This window comes from Cupressus sempervirens, chromosome 5, assembly GCF_028749045.1.
Source record: "Cupressus sempervirens isolate cs-2001-9-10 chromosome 5, ASM2874904v1, whole genome shotgun sequence".
Lineage (NCBI taxonomy): Eukaryota > Viridiplantae > Streptophyta > Pinopsida > Cupressales > Cupressaceae > Cupressus > Cupressus sempervirens.
The window spans coordinates 27,396,103-27,420,053 of NC_143122.1; the positions used below are offsets into that span (position 1 = coordinate 27,396,103).

Consider the following 23,951-nt stretch of genomic DNA (forward strand, 5'->3'; position numbering starts at 1 on the left):
ATGTGTTATAATGGGTAAAAAGGTGTCATAAGGCATGCCATGACACATTTTAACCTATTAAATGATCAAATACATTCATAGGGTTTGTAGGACCCCTAGGGACATACATGTTGTGTTCTAATGGGTTGAATTGGGATAAATGATATCCTATGACCCATGTCGACCCTTTAGATGAAAAAATATGTTCCTGTGATCCCTAAGACCTTTAGGGACAAGCATGCTGTGTTGAAATGGGTTGAAAGGGATCATAGGATAACCTATGACCCATTTCAATCAAATACATGACAACTTATGTTCCTAGTGATCCTAAGGCCCCTAGGGACATATATGTTGTGTTCCAATGGATAGAAAGGGGTAATAGGGCATCCTATGACCCCTAGGGACATACTTCTTATATTCCAATGGATAGAAAGGGGTCATAGGATATTCTATGACCCCTTTTAGCATAGTACATGAGAACATATGTTGCTAGGGGTCCTAGGACCTTTATCATCATGTGTGTTGTGCTCCACTGGGTCAAATTTTGACCCATTACATGATAACATATGTTCCTAGGGGTCCTAATACCCTATGGCTATACATGTTGTGCTCCAATTGGTCAAAAGGGGTCATCAGATACCCTATGACCCCTTTTAGCCCGTTACATGACAGCATATGTTCCTACGGGTCCTATGACCCCTAGGAACATATGTTATCATGTAATAGCTTGAAAGGGTAATAGGATACTCTGTGAACTATTTCAACCCATTTGAACACAAAATATATATCTATAAGGGTCGTAGGACCCATAAGAACATATGTTATCATGTATTAGGTCAAAAGGGGTCATAGGATACTCCATAACCCCTTTATACAAATTAAAACACAAAATATATGTCCATAGGAATCCTTTGAACTTAGAAAGATATGTTGTCATATAATGGGTCAAAATGGGTCACAAAGTATCCCATGACCCATTTGGACTCATTGGAACACATGTATGCCCCTAGTGAGACCCGTAGGAACATATATCATCATATAGTTTATTAACTTAGTTTACTAATATATATATAATATATAATAATAATAATATATGTGATATATAATTAGGGTATCCTATGACCCATTTGGACCCACTAGAACACATGTATGTCCCTAGGGGGACCCCTAGGAACATAAATCATCATATAGTTTATTAACTTAGGTTAGTAATATATATAATATATATGATATATATAATTATATAATAATATATAATAAGTAATAACTATATATAAAATAATTATATAATAAATTATTATTATTATTTAATACTATATAATAAATTTTAGTAACTATATATAATAATTGGTCCCACCCCCAATTATGCTATAACAATATTATACTAGGACTTGATACAACTTAAAAATTGGTCCCCCTTTGAGTTTGGTAAATAAAAATCAATATTTATCTTTAAAATTGGTTCCTGCTCCATTTACATTTGAATTCGGCACTATAATTTGGAAACATAAATCGGATACCGATTCCTAAATTGGATATCCATTCTCAAATTGGATACACATTCTCAAAGTGGATACTTGTTCTCAAATCAAATACCTAATTAGGTAAGGTATTACATTTTTGGTTTGGTACCAGGATGGGTGGGAAAAAAGTCAAAGCACATTTTGAAACACTTTTAGGCATTTCAAAACTAAATTTTTTTCACATCGCCACTTTTTGGCACATCATGATCCTGCACATACCCTTAAGGGCAATAGAAGACAAACAGAATTAAGTTGAAGACTCCTGGAGTAAGTGCCACCTGCAAAAATTTGCAACTACTTCCCTAAATTTTGTTCGAATGAAGAGAATGTTTTGTAAAGTAACACATAGAAATATCTCTGTATTTGTTTTCCAATAAGATTTTGACATGTGTCCTCCTATTTGAAACTTGTTTCAATCCTTCTCTATAAAATGATTTCCAAGATATGGAGTAAGTGTTCCAATTTTTATTACTGTGATACCACAAGGTCAGTTCCAATTTTATTATTGTGATACCATCCTCAACATTTTTTCTTTTTTATGAACAACATTGTCATTTATTTTAAAGCATTTAGACAATGTAGTCATCTATTGTGTATTTTCTAAGTTTTTGCATACATTTGATGTATTGGTTTCAAGGAAATAAATACAAATCTTTGTTCAAAGTTTCAATCTGAACCTTGTCTTCTCTTTATGGGTTTGTAATTTTTCATGATATATGTACAAGGTGCATATTGTCCTATTACAGTTTGGCTTTGATTTTTTATATCATTGTGTATTTTGTTGTTGGGTCAAGGACTTGAGTAAATTTCTTGATATGCATTGACAAAATTGCAGGGATCATGGGAGGATTTGATAAGTATGAGTTTTATTTTGAAAATAGATGTTTGTTTGCAAGGTGAATGGATAGATCTAATATCTAGGTAAATTAGTATGTCTTGGGTGTCCTTGTGTATGTTTTGACTTATTTAATGCCCAATGGATAAGAGACTAATCAACTTGGAAATTGCATGTTTATTGTTGTTCATACCTTGGTTTTTCTGATAATCAACAAATTAATCAAAGTCTTTTCCCTTTTATGTTGAAGAGCTGAAAAGATTTGCCCTCACTTAGTTTATGAAGTTCATAGGTCATGGTTTTAGTTATTTCATATCTATTTTGTTTGCATAAGCATAGAAGATTTGGGGTTTCAATCTACTTTATCTAGATTTAGTGTATGTTTTGGAAATTGGTAGCATATGAAAGAATATGAGGTTCACCTACCTAAGTTTTGCAAAGCCTGAAGTAGAAGGAGTATAGCCTTATAGTTGGCACCAATGTCTAAATGGGTATGTTGAACATGGGAATTAGCTACCCCTAGATGTATTTTTTCCTATCACTATGTTTTTCAATAACTATTACTTCAAAAGGCAACAATTTGTATAATTACATGCAATATTTAATGTATAAATGAAAACTTGCAATGAAATAAGCTAACAAAGCATTGAAAAATTAATCTAAGTTCACATAAAAATGCATGAAAGAAAATATATTTATACATATTTATTATTTTTGAAAGAAAATGAATGGACAAGTGCAATGCATGAAGGATATGTTGTTATGTGGAGCTTGATCAGACTCAAAGGTTAATCTTTTCCAGTTCCTTCAGTGCAGTTTCCCTCTAGATTTATTTTACAAGGATTTGGGGGTAGTGCCTCCATCATAGGGGTTAAGGGGAAATTCCTCTTGCGAGATCTAGGGTAGTGCCCAAGGTGAAGTCCTAGGGTCTTTCCCTAGGCATGCTCCCTAACACAATACATGGTAGGGTCAAGGACATCACCCCCAAAGCCAAAAATAAATTTACTATTGTAAAAGGCATTAAGAGTTATTTTTTCTATTGAATGACATATTCTAGAACTAATTTTGTAACTTTCATAAGTCTTGTATAAAAAATTTTAGGATAAGGGATTTTTTCATGTGTGATAGTTTACTACCTTCTTGCCACAATATTGAGTTGCAAGGGATTGCAGATTGTAATCAGGTTGAAATCACTAGATAATAATATTGGACTCACTGTTCAGTAGATGTAGCCTAGTGATTGGGTGAACAACATTAAATCTTTGTGTCATATGTTCTCATATGTGTGTTTTATTCCTTTGAGATATTGGTTATAATATTTATATATAATTTTTATTTTTGTCTCTCTAATCATAACAGTATCAGATTTACTAAATACAATTTAATTATGTTTATACAAATCATATATAAATAAACTAATTAGAAGCAAGATATAAGGAATCAGGTTCACCAAAAATTTAATGGATGAGAAATAGGATAGATGGACTAGGTTGAGAATTATCTTTCTTTATCAGATTAGTCTATGAAGTAACTAAAGTTGAAGTATGATTGAATAACTCTTTGTCCTTCGAAGAGATCCAACTTAATATCAATACTCTTATGGATTCTATTCTTTTATTTCTCATATGTACTATTCCTTCTATACGAGTCCAAAATACTAATTTAATTTTTTCTTATAAAGAAGTGTTTATCCATTTGTATACTCAAGAATCCATATATACATACAAGATAGGAATCCAACCATGTGGGTTAGGCATTCATTTATTAAATGTGATGGACATTTATCCTTCAAATAAGATAGGTAACATATTATTTTTATCTAAAGACTTAAGGATAAATGCAAGAAGTTGAGTACCAAAACTGCATAACTCCTTGAGGAAAAAACATTGTTGCTAGAAACATGTACCTATTTATTAAAAAATGGGTACCTACTTTGGCTTGGGTGTCTGATCCTAAATTCAAAAAATAGGTACCCATTTTTTAAAAAAAACATGTACACATTATTTTCAAAATGAGTACCCATTTCTAAAAAACTAAATTTTTAGCACTTCAAAACTCATTTTTACCTACTTTTAGAAATGGGTACCTATTTCTGAAAATTTAAATTTCACATGGAATGGGCTGAATTGTGTTTTGGCTTGGGATAGGCTTGGTAGGACCAATTTTGCGCTTGTTCCAAAAAAAATGCCTAAGGCATAAGAACGTGAAATTTTTACCTTGCCATAATTTTTTGGAAGATTTTCCAAATGAATTTTTTGACAAAACAAAAACCCATTATAGTACTATTTGTCTAGTTTCTAAAAATGTAAATTTTATAATAATATGATTTGTTTTAGTATTTTTACAATATTTATCAAGCCAAATTTGTACCTAAACTTCAAATGGTATAGTTAACTAAAATTTTAATAACTTTTTTTATTTAAAATTTTTTGAAAAATGAATTATATTTCATCAATCAACATAGAATGTACTTCAATTTTTTTTTTTTAAATGAAAAAAGGTGAACTTTTCATCAAATTATGGTGGTTGTACACTACAAGTTTTTCAAAATCCACTTTATGGTCAAATAAAAACTTATGACAAAAAAATAAGAAAATTTATTCTCATCAATATTTAGTGTGTTACATACCTTTTCCTAAAAGGATTTATAGAAGTTCATTTTTTTGCTCGAAAAAAGGGTGGTTGTACATGTGTGTGGTATGATTCTGAAACATACATTTTTAAAAAGTATGTTTTGAACATCCTTACCTAAATGTAATTTATACCATGTGGGTATTCCAAAAAATTATATATTTGAAAACTAGACTCTAAGCACTATATTTTATAATAGTGAAGTTTTATGAGATTCAACCTTGATGTGCCTCAAATTTGGGCATTAAGTGAAAGGAAATTTGAAAAATAGGAAAAACACTTCCACGTGTTGACCAAAAGTGGGACTCAACTTCTTCAACCCACCCTTAAACTTAGGGACAATCCATTGTCCAAAGCTCTTAGAGACTACACTCCCCTAATGGGAGCACATCTAGGTCATCATTTTAAGGAGTATGTATACATATAGCTTGAGTGTTCTTTTAAAATTTGGCCTAAAGTCTCAAGGAGTCAAGAAAATCTATTAGAAATTCCTCTCAAGTATATAAATAATATGTTTTATCTTAACTTTATTTAAATAGGTAATGTTTTAAATAATCATTCCCTCATTGCAATGAATTCTCTTGGATTCAATAATTCTGTTTTGTTAACTAGTATCCTTCTTGATGTCTCGTCTATAATAGCTTGCATACTATTGACAACATTGTCCCTAGACTACCTCCACATAGTGCTTCCAAACACAATCAAGGGATATGTAGTTTTATTTTCTAAGTTAAACTATACGGTTATTGGACATAACTGATGTTGATAATAAAATGGAGATATTATTAAACATAAGTGATGTTGATGAGGAACAAGGTCAGAATAGAGCTATGAGTTGTATACATAGAAGAGTTAGATCAATTGTTATATTGTCATTGATCTCAAGCCTAGTAGAATGAAGGATATGAACTAGTATTGTCAATCAATAAAGAGATAAATACTAATTCATGTAAGTTGCAGTCATCTGAAGGATGTGGTGTTAAATAGAGAAATGAATGGTAAAGCTAGAAGATGGAATGAATAAGTGATGTTGAGTATGTGATATTAACTAGGCAACTAATGAATTGGTTAATGGTAAGATAATGTTGGTTTGATTAATTCTCATGATCCAATGGAGAGCTAAGATGATGCACAAGAAAGTTTCTTTGGTTGGTAAGGAATAAATGAAGGTGCAAAGAGGATCTAGCTAAAAACTAGTGTGTTACACTAGGTTATAAATGGTGATCGCTAAATGAAGAGAAAGGAAAGTCAAGTAAGTAAGTTAGTGTTAACTGAGCAAGTAGAGTATTAACAAAGAAAGAATAGTTTTAACTATTGTCACAAAATTTTGCACCCTTGTCCAAACTTTTTACCTAAGGACAACCTTGTGAAACATGGAAAAAACCTCCAAGCTATGGGACTTGAACTATGAGGTTGAGTCTCTAGAAAAGGTTGGCTTCCTCTACTATTAGGATGCACTTAAACTATTCTTGAAGAGAAAAGGGAGAAGGAATACATGAAAGTAACTACTTAATCTATTCTGAATAAGTGATGCACCAAAATAGGGTGTTTAATCCAATCTCTACCCATACATTCATAGTACCATTATCATGATAGTCCAAAGATATATAGATTCAGACTTGCTTTAATCTATTAACTACATACAGATCAGAAAACCACATAAGTGACACAAGGAAAAAATGCTTCACTTCTTATCATTCATGGGCCAACAGAGATACAAAAATGTAGATTATAGATATCCATGGTACATCAAAGAGAGGCAGACAATGTTTAAACAGTACATTGATGGCTGAAGGAGATAATATAGGATGTCATATAATTCTGAGGCAAAGAGAGAATTTATAGTAGCATGCCAAGGAAATACTAGAGAAATAGAGAAGATTTGACCCTAAAAAAGAATACAACATCTATTTTTATAGTGTAAGCATAACTCAAATAGCTTCCACCCTAAGATAGAATTCAACCACCACAATCAACTTTATAGAGAATAATTACTACAAAACTAGAAAATATCTTATCATAGTGCAAATCTAGATGCAAGAAGATCACTTATACACCAAACAATCTCTAAGAGGACAAGAATAATGGGCATTAACCATCTACCCAAGTAGATGGATCAACTGGGGGTGATGGAGTGTTATGTTACATTTATCAGGCCTGGAGAATGACGAAAGTGGTTGTAGGAGATCTAAAACATTGAATCTATAATCAAAGATTTGTTTCCCTTGCTATCAACCTCCCAAATTAGGTGGAAAGAAAAGGTCAACCATATTCAACTGTCACTCTGTACCTTTCCTACTACCTGATTGGTTAGGATTTTCTCTTCGTATAACTTGGTGAGTTAAATACATTATATGTTTTGGTCAACAATGAGCTCACAACCCTACAAGCATTAGTTGTGGTCAAAACCCTCTATATCACCTTTTGTTCATAACCCTAACTTTTATGATCTTACAATTGCCAATACCTCGTAGCATTGAGCCCATCCTTCATTCTCTTTATGATTCTTTGATAGCAACAAGATCATATGATATCATGATAGAAAGATGACCCTTAACACCCCTGTTGTAAGGTCACAATACCATTATATTTTCCTTAAGATGTCACGACATAGTCAATTTTACCTTTACGATCTTACGATCACAATCCATCATGATATTGGTAGCCATGGCAATAACCCTTGTGATCCTACGATCATGTTTTGACTATCCTTTGTCATGACCTTGGGAAGCATCCTCACTTGTGCCTACAACCTTACAGCTTCACAATCATATGATCAACCTTCCCCTTTGTAGCATCGACAACCTGGGAAGTCAACTCCATGATCATATGATCATTAACCCTCATGGTGTTGGAACATATCCTCGTGACATTTATGATCTTATGGTTGCCTGCTATTGTAACATTGGGCAAGACCTTTCTTTGGCTTACAATCTCTCAACCATCTATGATGTTATGACAACTTGACCACTTGACCAACAGGAGCCTCGTATCATCTTATCACTGCTTGATTTTCCTGACGATCCTCTGGTACATGAGTTATCATAAGATCAAGACTATACCCTCTTATCATAGCTCTAATATTTTAAATATAGAATTGAATCTTGTGATCGTTGGGTGTGTTCAAATATTTGAAATTAATCCTTAGTGGGAAGACAATTTTGGCCAACATTTTTGGTGACTTGAGGGGGATGCAAGCCTGCTTGGCATATGACCAAAGGCCACCAAAAGATCCATTAGGCTATGGAGTCTCTGAAACCATGAAACTCATCAAATTTATCACTTCTGCTACATTCTGAGCTATAAAACATACCTTTCTACCTTTGCAACTTCACAAAAAACTAGAACCAAAACTCTTTGTTACAAAAAACATAACATGTGCCCATGCACTTCTTGGAAAAAGTATGAAAGAAAAGGAATAAAACTACTCTAATATATACATGAACATTTATTTCCATCAAAAATAGGGCTTGAGATATATTCCATTGAATAGAATAGGCAAGATTTCACCATTAGGCCTACTTAACTAAAAAGCATTGGCTTGCTTGCAGCTGATAATTACATAGGGACCAATCTATAAGGTATCAAATTTTGAGTGTCTCCCTACTTTTTCCCTATCTACATCCCACTTCAACACAAGATCACCCTCCCTAAAATTTTTGACCTTAGCCTTCTTATCAAAGCTCCTCTTCATATGTTACTGATGTATCTCTAAGGTCTATATTGCTTGACTTCCCTTCTCCTCTAGCTCCATCAAATATGTCGTTCTTATAGACATAGCATCATTTCCAATTAGTTTCGACTGATGAGCTAGCTCAAGAGCTAGAAACTCCAATGAGATAGGAAGTCTAGCCTCCCTTCCATATACTACCATGAAAGGAGAATTTCCAATAGCCCTTTTAGGTGTTATTCTATCAACCCAAAGGGCAGTCTTCAATTTCTAGTGCCAGCACCTTTGATTATCTTTAATAGTCCTCTTGATGATTCTGATCAAATTCTTATTGGATGACACAACCAAGCCATTACCTTGAGGGTAGTAATTGGAAGATGTGCTCAAGTAAATACCATGATCAATTGCCCATGCACAAACCTAAGCTCCTATTAATGATTTTGCATTGTCTAATATTATAGTGGAAGGATTACCAAATATAGTAACAATTCCATTAAGGAATTCCACAACTGAAGCCTCTATAGATTGTTCAAGGCTATCACTTCTATCCACCTTGTAAAGTAATATGTTGTAGCAAAAATCCACTTGTGACCAGAACTAGAAGGTGGATTAATGGGACCAATAAAATCTAATCCCCATTGAGAAAAAGGTTGATCAAACTAGATGGGGTGAAGTAGAAGGGTTGCAAGTCTCTATTTACCTAAGAAGAAAGCACATTTTTCACAATTTATTACATGTCTGTGGAAGTCATGGAACAAGGATGGCTAGTAGTAACCAACTCTCATGATCTTCATTTTAGTGGTTCTTAATGAAAAGTGGCCACCATCAAGACCATCATAAAGCTCCTTAATCATTTTCTCTACTTGATCTATATCAATACATCTTAGCAAGGTTCCCTTGAAGTCCCTCCTAAAAAGAACATCATCAACTAAAGCATATGGAATTGACTATAGTATGAACTATCTTATTTTAGCTCTATCCAACCCTTGAGGATATCCATTCCAAGCTAAGGAGGTTTTCATGTCATCTATCTAACTCCTTGGATTATCATTCCTTGCCTCTTGATATTCAACCAACACCAAGAAAACTTCCTCATCAAGCTCGTGAGATGAGATCATCTATTTGCACAACCCTTTCCCTCTTACTAGTTTGGTAATCTAGATGTCCACATCATACTCCATCACCTTAGTGATACAACTAGCCCTTTTCTCACTAATATCTCTGCTCAACAAAAAATCCTTAACACTTGCATGAGGGACCAGCAAATGGATTTTGTTATAAGACAATAGGTGTTTGAATTTCTTCAAGGCTCTTATGACCACAAGGGCCTACTTTTCCACATAGTCATACCTATTTTCATACTCTTTTAGCCCTTCACTAAAGAAAGCAATATGTTGCTCTTCAATTTTTTCATTTGATTAAGTTAAAATAGCATAAATACTTGACTCACCTCCTAAGTGTAAAGAATGAAATCCTTATCAAAAATTGGATTGATGAGAGTAGGGGCTGAAGCTATGGCTATTTTGATTTCTTCAAAACTTGCTTTTCCTTCCTTGGTCCATGAGAAGACCATATTCTTTTTAAGCATTACTATAAGAGGTTTCACCATGGTAGCTCGATTAGGAATAAATCTTCTCACAAAATTTATTCTACCAAGAAAACTTTGCAAACCTTTCTTGTGACTAGGAAGAGTCCTTTGTTTTTTTTGGATCAATGGTTAGGCCATCTTTAGATACAATATTTCCTAATAATTTCCCTTGATTAGTGGAAAAAACACACTTGCTTGAATTCAAAGATACTCCATATTCTCTACATCTTATGAACACTTGTATGAGATGATCAAAATGCTCTGCTACATCCTTTGAATATACTATGATATCATCAAGGTAGACCAACACAAACCTTTCAATCATGTATTTTTGAAGGCCATTGGCATTGCCTTTTGAGATGTGGCAATTGCATTTGTTAGTCCAAAAGTCATTTTACTATAGGCATAGGTGCCCCATTTGGTAGTGAAAGTAGTTTTATATCTATCGGCTTCTTTGACTAGCACCTGATTATAACTTGAGAATCCATCCAAGAAGGAGAATCTCTTTAAACCACTAACTTTGGACAATATATGTTCCATGGAAGGGAGAGGATGATGATCTTTAAGGGAGGCTTGGTTAAGATCCCTAAAATCTACACATAGTCTAATTTCTCCATTCTTTTTCCTAACAGGGAAAAGGTTTTCCACCCAAGAGGAGTGCTTGATAAGGAAAATGATATTGGCATCAATTAATTTGGAAGCTCATTTCTCATTAGTGGCTCAATCTTGGGATTTATTGGTCTTTATTTTTGTCTAGCAGGCTTGACATTATCCACTATATCTATAGTATGTTGAAATAGACTAGGGTCAAAACCTTTTAAATCATCATATGTCCAAGAAAATATATCATTAAATTCTTGACATAGATGGACAAAATTTTCTTACTTGGCTTCAAAACATACCTTCCCCATGTTTAACATCCTTCCATCAACAACTGCAACTGGCATATGATCTCCTTTGTTTGTAGCAAGATTCATGCATCTATCCCTTGCTTGGTCATCAAGATTGAAGATGCTCTCTAAGGTAATGAGAACCTTAGGAAATTTATTGGAGCTAAGGTTGATGATTCGGTCACCATATTGGTCATGCCATTTCAACTAATTTCTATTAGAGAACTCTACTTCATTCTACAAGAAACTCACAATTTGTGCATCAAATTCAAAGACTTGTCAATTGATATTATTATCAAGGACAATGGGTCTAACCACCACTTTAATCTTCTACTTCTCATCTTCAAGGTTCCTTGGGACATCATAAGATGCACCCACTATTGCAAGTCTATCAGCATGTCTATTTCCTCTTCTAGGGATGCTTTGAATATTAAATGCATTGAAACCTTCAAGAAAATTTCATACTCTATGTTTATAAGACCTGAGCAAACCATTCTTAGTAATATTTTGATTCCTTGCCTAATTGACCACCAACTCACTATCTCCACATACACTTAATGCTTGAATTTGTCTTTTTTGAGCAAGTAAGAGACCTTGAATCAATGCCTCATACTCAGCCATATTATTGGTACAACTAAATTGAAGCCTAAATGAGAAGTTGTACCTTTCTAGTGCAGGAGAAACCAATACCACACTAGCCCCTGATCCATTCTTATTCCTTGATCCATCAAAATATATACTCCATAGGCCATTGGTATCTTCTTTGGTCTTCATAAGGTTGGGGACAAGAGCATCCTTTTCTGATATACAATAGGTGCCAAGGCATGTCTCCAAGGTTTTTAATATAGCATCAAACTAGTATGCATTAGCCCACTCATCCAAGAGGAAATTAGGTATCTCAGCTAAAGAAGTGGCAAGCTCATTTTCTATGTCATTTTTATGTATTTCTAGGATGGTACAATTCATATTGATGAGATTATGAGTGTAAGGCTCAATATGATAGAGGGATAATGGTTCTAATTTGACTGAAGCCTTGGTTCCATATCTAGTTCTAAAAAACATATATGACCAATCAGAAGATATGTAAATGCCTATTTGGGTAGTGAAATCTCTTGAAAGTCAAATGGCAAAGTGTGGTTTAACCTCAGCAATTGATATATCTTGAACTACAATACAACTTGGGCATGGATGTAAGGCCATTTCAACATTTATAAGGATTTCCACAGTCTTAACATTACTACCATCTAACTATATTACATCCTTAACAATGGGTTCATATTTCAATTCTAAAATATTAGCAACATATTTGGGCATTACCGAACTACTAGCCCCTGAATCAATCATACAATTGTGGACTAGATTATCTCCTATAATCAGAGAAACATAAAATGGAGGAGGTCTAACCTTTTTACTTATTTCTACCTCCTTTGATGGTTGTACCAAACTCATGACATTCTCCATGCTAGGTGGCTAACCTCTGAATTCAATGCTTTCCAACTCTTGCTACAGTAGCCTCTTTTGTGATGGTATAGTAGCAACAACATCCCACATAGAAATGTTCGCATTGGTGTTCCTCATTTGTTCTACCACACTAAAAGATGCATTATATGTTCTAGTAGAATCCCTAGAACTAGAATCTTGAGGTGGAATAGCCTAAGGGCTATTTACATCTCCATTGATTTCATTTTGCCTTTGTTGTTGAGGAGTATCAGTAGGCTGACTAGTATTGTGTTGTTGGGCAACTGCTTGTACATGTGGCACTACACTTGATGTTGAAGCCTGATTAGGAGAAGGAGGAGGATTAACCTCTTCCATAGCTCTTCTCTTGCTCCTAGTATTGTATACATAGGAATCTTAGTTTACATTACAATGCTCTTCCACTAGATAGTACATGAAAGAACAATCATCCTGCTAAAAAGCATCAGCAGGTTGAACAGCATTGTGTTGTTGGGTAACTGCTCGCTCTAGTATAGTTAAAGCCAAGTAAGATTCTACCTTCTGACACATGAAATATCTATAGGAGTAGTTATAAGAAGGGCATAAGTCTTCATCTTGGGCAAGGTTGTTCTGAGGGACTAAAGCCCTATTTAGGTTGGTGTTTGAAGATTGGGGTTGGTCGATAGGTCTATTCTGATTGTGATGATGGTTGATAGATCTATTCTAATTGTAGTAGACATGACTTTAGTTTCATGAATAGGACCTTGACTCTAGAGTTAGAGAGGCCTATTATTTTGAGCTTACTACCTCTTCATAGTTACCAACTCATTTCCCATTTTTTGTACTATTGCACTATTTTCTTCCATCTTCTTTTCTTGATCTAGCATCCTCCTATCTACATTCTACATCATTGTGTACATCATGGCCTCAATCCTATCAACTCTATTAGAGGATGTGGAGGCTATTAGGACCACAGCAAGAGGTTGACTTACAGAGGAAACATGAATAGGGGCTATAGTAGGCTAATGATTGGGCATGTTAGGGAAGAAAGGCATTGGGGGCCTTGGAGCTAACTTTCCTCCCTGTATCAAAATATTTTCTGCTCTTATGGCAACCTCATAAGCATTTGGTAGAGTGTCCCCTCCCATAGATTGGAAAGTGGTAGCAATATCACTGTTGAAGGCTCTAAGATAATACAAGAATGCATTACCAGGAGAGGGCTTCACTACAAAAGATATTTTGTCTCATGTCTTCTAAAATCTATAATTGAAATCAGTCATACATTCATGGGGGGCCCTATCAATAGTTGTTAGTTGTTCTAAAAGTGATAGGTGATCACTTTTATCCTCAAAATGCTTGCATAGGGCTGCCCCTAACCCATCCCAATAAGTAATAGAGTTATGAGGAAAACCTATATGCCATTGTAGTGCCTTCCCTTTCAAGATGAGGCCAAAAGCTTAACTACTACATCATCCTCACACTAGTACATTTGAGGTCATTTTTTGACCAAAATTTTTGACCATCTATTAAAATGTTTTAGATTGGTCGGAATATGGAAGGAAAAATCTCTTTTTTTAAAAATCCATGCCCATTTTGGTTGAAATTTTGACCAACACTTAGTTGAACATGTTAAAATGAAAAAGGGTTTCGACCGCCCATTTCATTGTTTTGTTAAATTAAGAGGCGGTAGATTAGCACTTGTTGGTGCATGCAGAGGGTGGGAGGTATATGGCTCATAGGGCATGTGCATCTCAATTTGGATCTAAATATGCTTGGGCAACGAGGTCAAAAAAATCTATATTCGATCTTCAAATTGTATCCACCTTCACAACATCTACTACTGCCTTTGCCTCTGTTCACTAAGCCTTTGCTCCTATCTTACTAGTCTCCCCTGGTTTCAAAGATTCTATAGAGCGCGTGCGGGGGAGCTGCACAAGCAATTTAGGAGAAGAGGTAGAAATCGAGGAAGAGGCAAGGAATCAAGGTACTTATCACATTTTTCTTCCATTTTTTTCTCAATCTTAGCCATGGCACCCATTAGGTCATTTTGAACAAAGTTTTTCTTTGCAATCTCTTTAGCAATTTTTGCCACATGTATATCACGCTTCATTGCCAATTGATGCTTTCCTATGTATGAGCACCCAATTCACTTAATCAACCTACTGCATAAACTTTTCTAACTCTTCCAGACTCTATAACATCACCTATCACACTAAACCACCCCCACACAATATTTACAAAAGGCCATCATGTGTAACTCAACTCTAGTGTTTCAAAACAAACAAAAAATCATATTTTCTAGAGTAGACACTGCAATTTCATAAGCATTCAAACAGTGTCAAGATACTACATTAGTCTTTCAAAAGGTTTATTGGACTCCAAATTGCTAATATGTTGAGGCTCATGTATAATTGAGAAGAACAAAAATATCTCCTATATCATTTTGGACATTTATGGAGTCTTGGAGTCATGTGATCAATGAGTTGATATTGTTGTACATCAAGGGTCTAATACACCAAGATGATGGAAATGAACTTAAACTTATTCATCTATCAATTAGAATTGCTCCATTTTGCTGATCTATTGCTGCTAATCCTATGTATTCAAGGTGTGATACATTGAGATGTTAGAAGGGAACTCAAGCTTGATGGACTGTGAAGTCTGGTTTGCAGTCTCTGTGAGCTATTATAATCCAAAAAAATACCCTCTTTCATTCATCTATCCATGAGCTATTTCTTTTGATTGTGATTGTGATTGAGCTTGTAACTCAATGACCTACTTTGGTTGCTAGTGTAGTTTTAGTCTTTTGCTTACTTAGATTCACTCCTCTGTCATAATGTAATGTCCCCAAATCTTATTTGATATAATAACAGATTAGATCTAACAGAGTAAATATTATTCTAAATAGAATAGGAAAAGGTGGATTATAATTAATGAGGATTTTCATCAACATTTATTTTCCAAATATAATTTTCTAGCCTCTTGGAGCATGCGGGGGAAGAAGCTGACATGGCTTATGAAATTATGCTATGCTCTTATTCTATGGAACCAATTTTTGTTGAGGTTGGACACCAAGCATATTACCTCACAACCATGTTCATGGTTGATAAAGCACTGTTAGAAAAGATTTCTCAACATATTCATTTTGCTAGAAAAGAGTCAATGCACACAAAAATTCATCAATGCACATAAAAATTCAAAAATCATTCCTAATGGATATAGAAAATTAAATAAATAAGGGGAATATTATCATATTGTGTGACTTATGAAGATAGATATTGGAACCCTTAATATGAACTAATATAATACTATAACCTTGTTAACATATTTTATTTTATTTTATTTTTTTACAGTAGATGATCTATGATGCAGCCACATTGTTCTTCCGCATTGAGATCCTGGTCATGTTTGGAGGCTTCATAGATCAAAATTTACAATTATTTTTTACTAATCTTTGAAGGATTCATAGATTAATTTACAATATTTTTAGTAATCTTCAAGGGCTTAAAAAAAAATTCACTTTTTGTGATCTTTGAAGGCATCAAAGATAAAGTCATGATATTTTCAGTTATCTTTGAAGACTTCATAGATAGATATGTCAAATTTTCCTAGGTTCAAAGATTTCAAAATTTATGTATTTCATAGAAGGATAAATCCCACGACATAATTATATTGTTAGTATCTATTTTCTCATAAACTAATTAGAGAGGAGTATATCATTGAATATATAGATTTTAGTGGCTTAAAGTGAAATTCCATGTGGATGCATGGCCAAGATTGATCTAATGCTTGGATATCCAAAAAATCTCGGGGATAGGGGTATTGCAAAATGTAATGACACACAAAATGATTACCTAGAGATTCAATATTAATAAAGGAGTGAAAGTCTCAATGAACAAGAGTAACAAACCATGTCTAATAAGGATAAGATTGAAAACTAAGAAAAGATGATAACTAAAAGAATAAAATAATTTTCCAATCAACTAGAATGTTAAAAACTTTCAGAAAATCCAATCTAATTGGATAAAATGACTCACCTCTGGATTTGTGAAGCAATGTTAGAATAGAGCAATGCTACCACCACCCATGACACCCATTCAAAATGCAATTCAAACTTGCCAAAACTGTAAACCTTATAGAAAATCCAATGCAAATGGATATTGGGTCCACCCCTAAACCTCATTTGAAGCTCAATTTTACGAGGAACAAAAGAAATTATACATACCCCAATTCTCTCTCATTATAGCTACATAATCAAAATACAAATTAAAACAAAACATTAAGATCAAGATTCAAGGATATGGAAGTCAAATCACAAAAAAAACATTTATAATAAAACCTAACACTATAATCTTCTCCAATTCGGATATGTATCTACCAAAGGATTCAGTCCACAACATAGCTTTTTTGCTTTATAAACTATTATCCAAACCAAAACTACTCTCATATGGAAGATAGGGCTTAACCTTTTAGACCAATAATTACATGGAAATGTATGTGAAATGTTTGATCCTATAACCCACTTCAATTTCTAGATCGTTTTTTTTTGTGCTCTCTCATAAGATTTGGTAGACATTTGTTGGTTTTGTGTCTGGATGAACTAATTTTAGAAGTTTACATTACAATATTTGTGAAATTATCCTTCCAAAATTGAGAAGGAATTCCATTTATAGGAGAGATTCTTGGGTGAATCTATCCACTTCTTTACAGTAGCTATCTTTATCTAAAGGAATTTGGCAACAAAGAAAACTTGAGGAAATATCACCCTTGTACAAATGACTTTATGTCTTTAATATGTTGATTTGATTGTACAAAAAGCTAAGTTATCAGTTTGGCACTCATAGTCCCTAGATCTGGGTTTGATATAAAGCTTATTTGAGATCTAGTTTGGTGTAGTAATGTCTATGGGTTAAACCCAGCAAACTCAAAATGAACCGAGTTGGCCCCTCTCTGGAAGAATGCCTTTATATATCATCTTAAAATGAAAGGATGTTGTTTTTTTTGCCTAGAAAATCTTCTTTAACTCTCTGCTCATGCTTTTGTATAGACTATTTATAAGGCATTCTTCCTTGGCCAGGCAGGAGTTAATAAAGCCCTACTATATTCAGTTGTCTACTGTCAGAGAGTATTCCCCAAATCAGGCCTTTTTTTGCTGTGTCGTCCAATTATTTTCATTGTCATTGTTTTTGTTTTTATATTTCAATATGTGCAGATGGAATATATATAGACATGATGCAACATAAAGTACTATAAGCAAGATCTTGGTGGGCATCAGTATAGTAGGGTGTCAAATAGTGCCTGACAGGTTATGATGTGTGCTGGAGAGTTAGAAAGTGCTTAAAACACTTTATGCCCTCTTGAACTTCTCAATCGAACCAAGAGAAACTTTTTCAAAATTGGACCATTGAAAATAGGTAAATACAATGGAAGTTTGTATGAACCAATTTTAATTATATTTAGGATTATGAAACAAACAACAAATGGTTGTGGGTGTCATTTCTTAACCTTGTTATTAGAGTAGCAATAGTAGATTTTTGTATCTTCCACTCACCGTCAGGCTTTTAACTATCCAAGGGAAAATAGGCAAGAGAAGTCGTTGATAATATATTGAAAGAGATCGTTCAAAAGCCTTGTAGCATGGAAGGAGTAGATTGTGAAGACTTCTAGAAATTCTATTGGCTTACTAAATGACATACATTGTTACTATCAGACATACTTTTCTTTAGTGGATGAGAAGTAGAAATCCTTAGGACATATCCTAAAGTTGGATCTCATCCGCTAGATCCAATATGGATGAGAAAAAAGAGCCAGCTTCCCTTAGTAATGGCAATCCTCTCATCACTTTCCCATATGCCCCTTGAGTTTTGTTTTCAAAGTGTTGCTTCTTAATAATTAGTAGGTAATTTTTCATGTTTTGATGGAAATTGTGCCATTTAACTAACAATTCCCACATGGAGTGCCTGCCAAACTGCATGCAAGCTTTTTATTTTCATCTTTTGAAGTTTTACCTATATGGGTGCATGTGTAGTTTTTAATGTGCATGAGAGTCCCTCATACAATACCTCAAGGGGATCATTTTTAAGTTTTTCAAGTTAGTAACTCTGAACTTTTGATCCTCTTTCTTCTCCTTATTATGTGACCATCTTATTCCATCAACTTGTGTGTTGGTCTAGGTCACAAAAGCCTCGGGCTTATCATCAAACTAGTGTTCTCCACGAGAAATTTAGTGTGTCTATTTAAAAATTTTCTCCTATACTTCTTTCCTTCTATTATGTGGCCTTATCTCACCAAGATTTTCTTCTTTTCTTTTGCATTGATATGTGTCTTATCAATACATCTGTATTTTATTGATGGAAACTTATGGCTCAGAATTAGTGTTTTGTGTTTTAGTGAGGAGATAATGGAAAATATAGAAGTATCCTTTTAAATGGAAATGATGAAAATATGATTTGCATATATATAACTAAGCTAGTCTTGATACCAAGGATGTCTATGAGATAAGGTAATATCTTCCAAAACTCATAACACATTTGTACACGATCCATAAATAAGCATTACAACAAGTGAACAATAAGGTAAAGGCCATGTGAGATAAATGTACATTTAATATATAGTAATTATTATATTACAATTTGAAATGATTAGAACTCTTGAGTAGTAGTAAATGAAATACTATACATCTCTAATGTAGTTTGTCTAGCATTTAGGAAAAACATTGGCATCATAGAATATCATTTCTTTAATATTTTGAGAGTTAAAAACTATGGTGAACTACTTATATATTTTTAATATTTCAAAAGTGTCATATAAATTTGGAACCAATTTTTGTTGTGTCTTATAAATGTAGAACCGCGTTATAGTGCGAGTTTGGTATATCCCTACCTTACCTTCACCCATTATGTTAACGGATTTTGACTACAGTGAAAACAAAACCTTCCATAATTATTAATTATAAGTCAAGTAATATTTTGAATCATAACAATTATGGGATTTATATACATAAGTTGTCTATTTTTATCTTTCAAATGTATTTTACCTGTTGCAGTTATTTCTATAAATTAGATTTTTCTGAATGTAATTTTTTGACATCTCTAGTAAAACTTAATCTTGTTTGGTATCCTCTTGGGTGATGGAGTTAAACAATCACAATATAAGAGTTATAAACTAGTATAGGAGTAGTTATGCATATAATTTCATACATCTATACTATAATTTTTAGAAATGTGGAAGCACAACACTACAATCACAATACCAAATCCAACTCCATAACTTAATATGTCAATTTCAACAGCATGTATTGAAGATGAGAGAAGTTCTCTGTTAGATTTCAAGGGTGGCCTTTATCTTTCCTCGAGTCAGTTATCCTCTTGGCATGAATTGAATTATTGTGAGTGGGAGGGTGTTGGTTGCGATTATCATACATCACATGTGATTACCCTTTATCTAAGCAATCAATTGAGTGGTGAAATTCATCCATCGTTGTTTGATCTACAACACCTGCAGCACTTGGATTTTAGTTGGAATTACTTTCAAGGTATTTCTATTCCTCCACAGTTCTCAAAAATTTAGAGGCTTTCATTTCTTAGCTTGTCAAATGCTAGATTTGGCGGTGAGGTTCCTCTAGTGTTGGGAAATATGTCAAGCTTGCGTCATCTAGATCTTTCATATAATTGGGAATTTAAGGGTGGTGAGTTTGATGTATGGGCCAGCGGTCTATGAAGCCTTGAATTCTTGGGAATGAATGAAGTGAACTTGACAATGGGCTTGGAGCGTTAGGGTGAGGCCCTCAGCGGTCTTCAAAATCTCACCCAAATTCAACTATCTAGTTGTAGGCTGTTAGGTAATATTCCAGATCTATCAAATTTGACCTCTTTGTCCGATCTGCATTTATCATGGAATTCATTCCTGTCCGAACTACCCTCTTGAATTTAGAATGCATCTTTCTTGGTTTCACTTGATCTCAACTATAGTAATCTAAATGGCTCCATCCCTTCCAATTTCATGCCCCATTCAAAATTGAGAAATCTTGACCTTAGTGGTAATAATGACTTGAAGGGAAACCTTTCTTTCATTTTAGGCCATTCCAACTCACTTGTTGCTCTATCTCTTTCTGGCTGCAATTTAAGTGAAGAGTTTCACCACTCTGCTACAAACTATTCAAAACTTGAGACCATGGATTTGTCCCATAATAATTTGGAGGGAACTATGTCGTCCTCTTTTGATAGCCTTTTATCCCTTGCACATCTAGATCTTAGTAACAACTAGCTGTCAGGAAGAATCCCAGACTCCAATTCAAAGTTGGAAAGTTTAAGAGTATTGTTACTCAGCCATAATCATCTGACTGGCCAGATTCCACCCTCTCTATGTGAGCTTTCAACATTAAGTGAGCTGCATCTGGGTGATAACTAGCTATCAGGAACAATTCTAGATTCTCTTTTGAAGATGGCCAGTTTAAAAGTGTTGGCACTTGCTTCCAACAGATTAAGAGGCAACATTTCATTTTAGATGCTCAAAAATTTGTCTCACTTATGAGGATTGGACCTTTCTGAAAATTAGTTATCTATTACTATATTTCCAAGTTGGATTCCATAGTTTGACCATTTGGAGTACTTGGCATTGAGGTCTTGCAATATAAAAGGTGCTTTCCCTACATTTTTATCCCAAAAATATCAATTGAAGGAACTAGATCTTTCAAGTAACAACATTGTGGGAAATATTCCTTCATGGTTGTGGGATCTTCCTAATCTTAATACGCTCATTCTTTCAGATAACAATCTGGAAGGTTCTCTACCCTGGCAGATATCCCATCGATTTTTTGTTGTGGATTTGCGAGGGAATAGATTGTATGGCACACTTCCTACTCTAGATTTTGTTTCATTCCTATTAGATCTATCAGATAATATGTTTAACAGCTCGATTCCAAACATTAAACCTCCATCAAATATTTGGGCATTGATCTTTTTGTCATTGTTAGGAAATAACCTCTCCGAAGAAATTCCAAGTTCTACTTGCACAAATTTAGATAGAGTGGGCATTTTGGACTTGTCAAATAACAAGCTAACAGGCAAGATCCCTACAACTATCAGGTCATGTTCTCAATTAGTGGTTTTAAAATTGACTCACAATGATTTGGAAGGGGAGATGCAAGGTCACTTTCCTAATACTTTATGAACTATATTCTATTCTCAAGGTCAGTTTCCTAGTACTCACTATAGTACTTGTTATTCAATTGAGATAGACACAGCTCATTAGTTAGTTTGTATTCTCTTTGGATTTTGTTAAAGACGAAAAGTGAATGCTATATGAACTAAAAGTTATGTGGTGTCAACAGGCTTGTGCATCTCTTGAGCCAAATTACTAGCCCTAGTGACATTTTTTGTTGTTCAAAAGCGGCACCATACTAGACTATTTTCAAACAACCATGCAGATAGGCATTCTATAGATAGACTTGGGAACATCTTGCCAAGTCTTTAGTACATAATAAAGCAACTAAATTTCATAAATTATTTTTTTGATAGTTGATTTGTTTAAATATTTCCCATCAAAAATTACTTAGTACATCTCATCTTTTTTTTGCACAGGAGCTTGCAGTTCTAAAGAATCTGATAGCAAAGAATTTGAAGAAGATATTGTAGCAAAGGTATATTTGGTGTTCTTTTTAAAGTGAAAATGTGATTGAAAATTTTGTATATTGTCATATTTCACTTGAAAAAAGGTCAAATTGTAAATAGAGGTGAAGTTGTATGGATTTAAGTTTCTTCTTCGTTATTTATAATGCTCTTGATTCCTCCTTTGTAGCTATAAAAATACTTGTTTATTTTCACCTTTCCAGATACCCTTTACCAGGTTCTTCAAGATTCCAAAATATCTTGGACTGACCCCACTCTAGCATGTCCTAACTCCTACTTGGTTCAAAGTCCTAACTCCTTTTTATATGTGTCTTCCTCTTACTACTCCATCTGCAAGTTGCAAAAAAATCATCCTTCTTCCACCAACGAGTCATTCCATTCAAGAAAGACCATGTCTAACAATATCAACACACAAAAAAATAGGGACACAATTGCTAGACTGTGGCCTAACTCAAAAATAAAAGGTGATGGAAAATGTTATTGTCCTTGCAAAATGTATAAGGGCTTAAAGACTCGAAGATATCTAATCACAACAGTTGAGCAACATTGTAGGCAACATGGTCACATTGAAGGGGAAATGAGTATCACCCATTGGTATGTATTTTAATAGTTTATAAATTACACAAGACATGATTTGATGATGACATCATGGTCATGGTTAATATAAGGTCATCATTTTCATATAGGTCAACATCCTTGAGTTTCATGTTATGGACCATGACAATTCGGAGAATGTGGATTTCCAAACGAGGGAACATGGAGGTGTGAATATTGAAATAGAAGGTAATGATACCATAGAAGAAGACCAAGATTATGAAGATCACAATGATCATGATGATGATGATGACACAAAGCTTGATGTACCTTTACTTGAGAAGGCACACCAGTCCCTATATGAAGGCTCCAAAAAAACTCTTCTTGTCGATGTATTCCTATTGGTGAATTTGAAGGTTATGAATGGTTTATCCAACGTAGCAATGAAACATATGTTAAGGTATGCAATCTTATTTCATTATTTTACTCGTAGTTCCCTTACAATTAACATTGGGTTAGTGTAGCAATTAATATTCTTTAAATGAAGAAATTATATTTTTGGTCGTAGTTTGATAGGTGAGTGTTTATTACCACCATCAAACATTCTACCTCGCTCGTATCGAGAATTATCTGCCATTATGAAAGATATTGAAATGGAGTATCAAACAATACATGCATGTCTGAACGATCGTATTATATATCATAAACAACATGAATTTGCAACACAATGCCCTACTTGTCATATCAGTAGATATCAATCAGATTGATTAACAAAAAAGGTGCCTTGCAAGGTTCTTTGGCATATTCACATTATTCCATGTTTGCAATGATTATTCAAGTGCAATAGCTTGGCACAATTTATGGATTACCATGCATGCAATAGAAGTCAAGATGACATTATACGAATGCCTATAGATGGTTTGGCATTTAAGAAAATAGAGGAAAAATGGCCACACTTTAAAGAAGAACCTCGTAATCTCAAGCTTTCATTGGCAGCAAATAGTGTCAATCCTTATGGAGAGATAAGATCTACTTACTCGGTGTGGCCTATTTTTTTTATCAACAATAATATACCTCCTTGGTTGTCCATAAAGAGAGAGCACATAATGCTGACATTGATTGTTCTAGGTATTTTTTGATTTAGTGGTCATCTAAATTAATTTATTATTACTAATCCATCAAATGGTCAAAATAATTAAGTAATGTTTTTGCTCATTCAACTAGGTAAGTACCAA

General features: G+C 34.0%; 1 pseudogene; it reads right to left on the reverse strand.

Annotated features, from left to right (window-relative positions):
- Positions 1 to 7,791, reverse strand: part of LOC149554418 (uncharacterized) — a 46,294-nt pseudogene extending 38,503 nt beyond the window's left edge.
- Positions 7,792 to 23,951: the final 16,160 nt, after the last annotated feature.